Below are 7595 nucleotides of genomic sequence, written 5' to 3'. Positions count from 1 at the left end.
CGCTCTTTAATTATTTTAACTTTTCCATAGCCTGATGCACAGGGTCTAGCCCTATCAAATCTGCTTCCCCAATTTCGAACCACCCAATGGGAGATCTACATCTCCTACCATATAAAACCTCGAACGGTGTCATCTGAATGCTAACATGATAGTTATTGTGGTACGCAAATTCTATAAGTGGTAAATAATCATCCCAGCTACCTTTGAAGTCTAGCACACAAGCACGCAACATATCCTCAAGCGTTTGAATAGTCTGCTCTGCCTGCCCGTCAGTTTGCGGGTGAAAGGTTGTACTGAGATTCACCTGAGTACCCAAACCTTGCTGAAATTTCTTCCAAATATTAGCAATGAATTGTGCTCCCCGATCAGAAATGATGGAAACTGGGGTGCCATGCAACCTGACTATTTCTTTGATATACAATTGAGCATACTGCTCCGTTGTGTTGGTAGACTTAACCGGCAAAAAGTGTGCTGACTTCGTGAGTCGATCCACCACAAAGTCCATATTAATCATTTCCCATTTCCACATTGGAATTTCTATGTTCTGTGCCAACCCACTGGGCCTTTGGTTTTCGGCCTTCACGTGCTGACAATTCGGACATCTTGCCACAAAGTCCGCCACATTCCTCTTCATATCATTCCACCAATAGACTTCATTAAGATCATGATACATTTTTGTAGAACTTGGGTGCACGGAATACCTAGTAGTGTGAGCTTCAGTCAAAATTCTTTCACGGAGACCATCCACATTTGGAACACATAGTCGCCCTTGGTACCTTAGTGTACCATCATCCATGCCAAGAGAAAAGGCCATGGTCTTATGTTTATGAATCCCCTCTTTCAATTGCACCAACAATGGATCATTGTATTGTTTTTCTTTGGCTTCCACTACAAGTGATAATTCAGCCCTATTTTGCACAACTACCCCTCCTTCACTAGAGTTCGTAAGACGAACTCCCAAACTAGCCAATCGGTGAACTTCTTTGGCCAATGGCCTATGATATGCCTCCAAGTGTGCTAAGCTACCCATATATTTTCAGCTAAGAGCATCCGCCACGACATTAGCCTTCCCTGGATGGTATAAAATATCAATGTCATAATCCTTGAGTAATTCAAGCCATCTTCTCTGCCTCAGATTCAATTCCTTCTGTTTGAAAATATATTGAAGGCTCTTATGGTCCGTGAATATATCCATATGGACCCCATATAAATAATGACGCCAAATTTTTAATGCAAATACCACCGCCGCAAGTTCTAAATCATGTGTTGGATAGTTCATTTCATGATTCTTTAGTTGCCTAGAAGCATAAGCTATCACCTTCCCATATTGCATTAATACACACCCAAGCCCGATTCTTGAAGCGTCACAATATACCACAAATCCATCTATACCCTTTGGTAGAGTCAACACCGGCGCCGTATACAATCTTGCTTTCAATTCCTGGAAACTCCTTTTCACAAGCATCTGACCATTAGAACTTAATTGCCTTATGCGTCAATTTAGTCAATGGAGAGGCAACAGTAGAAAACCCCTCCACAAACTTTCTATATTACCCAGCTAAGCCTAAGAAACTGCAAATCTCTGTTGGAGTTGTAGGCCTCAGCCAATTCTTCACAACTGAAATTTTCTGAGGATCAACCTTAATTCCCTCACTAGATACTACATGACCCAAGAATATGACTGATTCAAGCCAAAATTCACACTTTTGAAAACTTTGCATATAACTGGTGCTGATACAGGGTTTGTAGAACTACCGTGAGATGATCGGCATGGTCTTCTCGACTTTGTGAATATACAAGAATATCGTCAATAAACACTAGCACAAAAGAGTCGAGGAATGGCTTAAAAACTCGATTTATAAGATCCATGAAGGCTGCTGGGGCATTTGTTAGCCCAAAAGACATCACCAGAAATTCAAAATGCCCATATCGGGTCCTAAAAGTTATTTATGGAATATCCGGCTCCCTGATCTTCAATTGGTGATAACCGAATCTTAAATCAATTTTGGAGAAGTACCTGACACCTTGAAATTGATCAAACAAGTCATCTATCCTTGGCAGTGGGTACTTATTCTTGATTGTGACCTTATTAAGCTGCCGATAGTCAATACACATTCTCAGTGACCCATCTTTCTTTCTTACAAAAAGGACCGGTGCGCCCCAAGGCGACACACTCGGCCGGATGAAACCCTTTTCTAACAAATCTCTTAATTGTTCCTTTAGCTCCGTCAATTCTGCCGGTGCCATTCTATAGGGTGGAATAGATATAGGATGCGTGTCTGGCATCACATCAATCCCAAAATCAATCTCCCTGTCTGGTGGGATCCCAGGGAGTTCATCCGGAAATACTCCCAGAAATTCATTCACAACAGGCACGAACCAAAGTGTAGGTGCCTCAGCATCGGTGTCCGTAACCCGGACCAAATGGTAAATACATCCCTTGTTGATCATTTTCGTGGCCTTAAGGTAAGAAATAAACCTACCCTTCGGCACTACATCATCATTCTTCCACTCAATAACTGGCTCATTTGGAAATTCGAACCTAACAGTTCTGGTTTGGCAATCAAGCTTGGCAAAATAAGTGTAAAGCCAATCCATCCCCATTATCACATCAAAATCGACCATTCTCAATTCAATAAGATCGGCCACGGTGTCTCGACCACACAACATGACAACACAATACCTATAAACCCGCGCGGCCAAAATAGACTCACCAACCGGAGTAGATACAGATAACGGCTCATAAAGCTATTTTGGTTCTATCCCAAATTCCATAGCAACATAAGGAGTGACATATGACAAAGTGGAACCGGGATCAATAAGAGCATATACATCATGAGATTGGATAGTCAATATACTTATGAAAACATCTGGAGAAGCCTCTGATTCCGAACGTCTCCGTATAGTATAAAATCTACTGGGTCCTCCCGAATTTTGTGCACCACACCTAGCTGTACCACGCCCCGCGGGCGCTGGGGTTCCTCGAGCTGGAGGTGCTGTGGATGTAGTAGCTGCAGAATTAGTTGGCTGTGCCGCACCTCTGCCCATATTTCGGCGAGATGAGCGGCAGTCTCGCTGAATGTGACCGCTCACACAATACCCATAGCATACTGGTAGGTCCATGAAGCAGGACCCAAAGTGCATCCTCCCACACTTAGGGCATAGAAGCCTCCGCTGTTGAAACCTTCTATCGGGCCGACCCTGCTGGTGGGGTCCCCTGTTGCCCTAACTGGGTCCAGATCACTGTGCACCCATCGAAGACTGGGCAAATGATTGAGATGGTCCTGATGACACTCCCCTGAATGCCGACCTACCACCTCCACTACCACCGGAAGAACTACCAAAGTTGCCCGCGGACCGGGCCTTGCTTCTACTCTGACGCTCCATTCTATTCTTCAATTTGTGGGTCTCTGTGGCTTGAGCAAATGCCACCATCTTACCCTAGTTCATATCAGAATTCAAGGCAGCTGTAGAGGCCCCATTGATAACCAAGGGGCTAAGACCCTATACAAACCGACACACTCTAGCTTCCATAGTGGGCAACATGCGAATAGCATACTTGGACAGGCACGCAAACTCCATATAGTACTCCCACACATTCATACTACCCTGCTTCAGGCTTTCAAACTCAGTGGCACGAGCTGCCTTAGTTTCGATAGGCAAGACATGATCCATAAAGGCATCTGTGAACTCACCCCACCTTGCCGGAGGGCTTCTCACCTCACAGGATTCCTCCCACAACTCAAACCAAGAGTAGGCCACCCCTTTTAGGTAGTAGGAGGCCAATTCAACTCCCTCAGTCTCTGTAGCACGCATAACCCAGAGAGTTTTGTGCATCTCATCAATGAAGTCCTGGGGGTCCTCCTCGGGATCAACACCCGTAAACACTGGAGGATCTAACTGAAGAAACTTGTTCACCCTGGAACTAGCAGATTTCCCTGGATGACTAGAAGAAGTAGGCCCAACACTCGATCTATGGGCCTGAGAAGCCACTAATTGTGTCAACATTTGTATGGCTCCCCTAATATCAATATCAGACACAACAGAATCAGAAGCTGGAGGTGGAGGTGGAACTGGTATATCAATTGGAGGAACTGTTGCACCTTCAGTAGGTATAGGGACAGGTGCGGTCTGATCAGTTGTAGTAGAGTCAGGCAGTGTAGTAACTGGAGGAATATCCTCACTCCTCGGGTGCTCACCCGCATCATCAATTATAGGGTCAACTGTCACTCAAAGGGTGACATTGGCTCTTTGTCCAGTTCTTGCCTTCTTCTTAGGTGCCATGTACTGAAAATTAGAGCAACACAGGAGTTAAAGGAGGAACAATCTTACAACCAGCTTTATCGCACGATCAAGAACATGAAAGAAGGGTATTATTCCTAAATGCCCATGTAGCATCCTAATTATAGATGTGGTCGACAACACACCGATAGTAAGGACTCTACTAGACATGGCTCAGAGACATCCTAGGACACTTTAAAACCTTAGGCTCTAATACCAAGTTTGTCACGCCTCAAAACCGGGGAGCGCGACCGGCGCTCAACCGAGTGAACCCGACCGAGCAAGCCTGTTAGATTCCTTCTACCCAAATTCATTCATGAATAAAGAGAATATATGTTTTCCTTAGTTATATAATAAAGTGGTCATGTCTGCAATTACCAATTTCTTACAAATAGTTTCATCATTTTAAAGTCTCAAATGGACAAGTAATATAACCACAACATAACATAGTTTGTCTTTCCCCAACACCAATACACAACCTACACTATGTCTACAGAGTCGCTATAGATAAAGATGAGTACAATGATAATGCCGGCAACAAGGCCCCGGCTATACCTCAAACATAATACACAAAAAACAAAAGATACATGCCCCCGGGATGAAGAGGGGCTCACCAAGTCAACTGGAAAGAAGGTGTACTGCTATCACTGATTAATATCTTCTGCTGTGGAACGACCTGCATCCATTTAAGGATGCAGCGCCCCCCGGCAAAAGGGACGTTAGTACCGTCGAATAGTACTAGTATGAAAACTAAACACCAATTTAAGAATTCATAAATACAAGATGAATATGATAGACCAGTACGACAATAGTATAATATAGATAACCGTCCCAACCATAGCAAGCTTATTAAAATCCATCAACAATATTTATAGGATTTAAGATGAGATCCTCTATAATCATCTTCACACAAAGCGGCCCCGCCGCCTCACCTCAATGTATGCAGGTGGAGATGTACGATCAGTACCACAACTCAAATCAAGCGGCCCTACCGCCTCAACTCAATATATGCGGCTGGATGTATAACCACAGTACCAAGAACCTAAACAAAGCAGCTATGTCGCCTCACCCCAATGTATGCGGGTGGTGGTGCCACAACAATACCAAAACTATACATAAAGCGGTAGTACCGCCTCACCCCAATGTAAGCGGGTGGAGGTGCAGTCCCACAATACCATAATTCCTACAAAAACCGGTCATGCCGCCTCACCCCAATATATATGCGGGTGGAGGTGTATCACAATCCCAATATCTATACCATAATCCCCACACAAAGCGGTCATGACGCCTCACCCCAATGTATGCGGGTGGAGGTGTATCACAATCACAAACTCTACACAACTTGGCATAATAACTTTCACATAAATCACGACTAGAAATTATAACATGTGGATACATAATCCATAGTTTGGGACACATCCTCAATTTATAATGCAATATGATAAGAGCATTTGAAACACGGATTGAACATATATCTTCATCACAGGACTTATCGGGATACTCGATTTATAATCAACAACTCGGAACTTATAAGGATAATGGTAATTCTAATTCTCAAAGAAGAGTTTAGCCAACATACCTCACTTGAGCTTCCTTACACTCTAAATGTTCTGAAATTATTAGCAACTTCAATCTTTTTTAGAAATATAACAAATTAAACCAAAATTAGGAAGATGATCATGGTTCTAGCTCATTTGAGCATTTTATCAAATACTAGATGTGCATTAAGGTTTCAAGATCCTTTTATGGAGGATTCCATCATCCCACAACCCAACCTTTACCATTTTTAGCTCAACAATCGTTCTACACCCCTTGATAACACATGCATGTAAAATAACCAACCCTCTTGCCCATAAATTATCTTGCTTATTATTCATTTCTACACAAAGTTCAAAATTTAGGGTTAGGGTGTAGAATCTTACCTCTACGATGAAGACCTAGTGAGTTTCCCTTCTCAATCTTCCAAAACTTGGGCAAGAATTGAAGAACAATTATTGGAGAACACCTTCTCACTCTAGGGCACCCTCTCTCACTCTAAAATATCATATTATCTCTCAAAAATGGCCCAAAACGTGTATTTAAAGAAGTAGGGTAGGGTTTTAAAAATCCAAAAATGAAGCTCCGGAACAGGTTCTGCGGTCGCATATGCGACCGCATAATAGTTATGCGGACAGCATATCGGTCGCATAATTGGTTACAAAATAGCCAAAAGAACTGCCTGTGTATGCGGTCACTATGCGGCCCGCATAACTGTTATGCGATCGCATAATGCACCGTATAACAGTTATGCGGTCGCATAATCGACCGCATAGCTCTTCTAGAATAGCCCTCTCCTGTTCACTTCTACGGCCATTATGCGGCCCGCAGAGTGATTATGCGGTCGCGTAATAGACCGCATAAACGTACTTTTCCGGAAAAAAATTTCCTATACTTTCCTGTGCATTGTTCAACCCAAAAGGTTCGAGCTGCGGCAAGCAAGCTCACCGTGAAAAATTTCTATAATCCTCAAACACGTAAGCATAGTCCGACACCATGAACCATTATTTTCTTTGCAAATTTTATCAGGCCTTACACTTAAGTACTTTGAAATTTTTCGGGGTGTTACACTCACGCACTTCTGAGGTCTTATTGCGACAAGTTGGTCGGAGTGGGGAGGAATGAGAAACTAAGGATGAAATTGTTTATAAGGAGTCTGACAGGAGAATCACTCACATGGTATACCTGACATGATCCGTGAAATTGGAGAACATGGCAAGATATGGAGGAGGACTTCATGAACCGTTCAATTTAATACAGAGATCACTCCTGATCGGTTCGCGCTGGTAAATGCGCAGAAAAAACCATTTGAGTCATTTAATGAATATGCACGATGGTGGAGGACAGAGGCAGCCAGGGCGCAACTGCCGCTGGATGACAGTGAACTAACCAAGTAGTTCATCCGAGCCCAAGAGGGAATATACTTTGAAAAAATGATCTGAGCTGGATAAGATGGGAAATTTCTTAGTAGAGGGCATAAAGTCAGGTAAGGTGCAATCAATGGCAGCAGTACAAGCGGCCAGCAAGGCCATCCAGTCAGGATCTATCGGTAGCGAAAAAAAAAGAATGAAGAGGTCTCAGCAGTCGTCCACTACTACCAAACTAACCCACCTCATGGAAACACCTCTTATTCCCCAAACAACCACTCACCACCACATACTTACGCTCCAATCTATAATACCCTACCATACTACCACCCTAAACCACAATACAACCCTCATCGAGCCAACAATAACCAAAACCCACAACGACCATATGCTCTTGTCCAAACCACTACT

The sequence above is a fragment of the Nicotiana tomentosiformis genome, chromosome 6 (assembly GCF_000390325.3).
Source record: "Nicotiana tomentosiformis chromosome 6, ASM39032v3, whole genome shotgun sequence".
Classification (NCBI taxonomy): Eukaryota; Viridiplantae; Streptophyta; class Magnoliopsida; order Solanales; family Solanaceae; genus Nicotiana; species Nicotiana tomentosiformis.
This window is presented reverse-complemented; position numbering follows the sequence as displayed.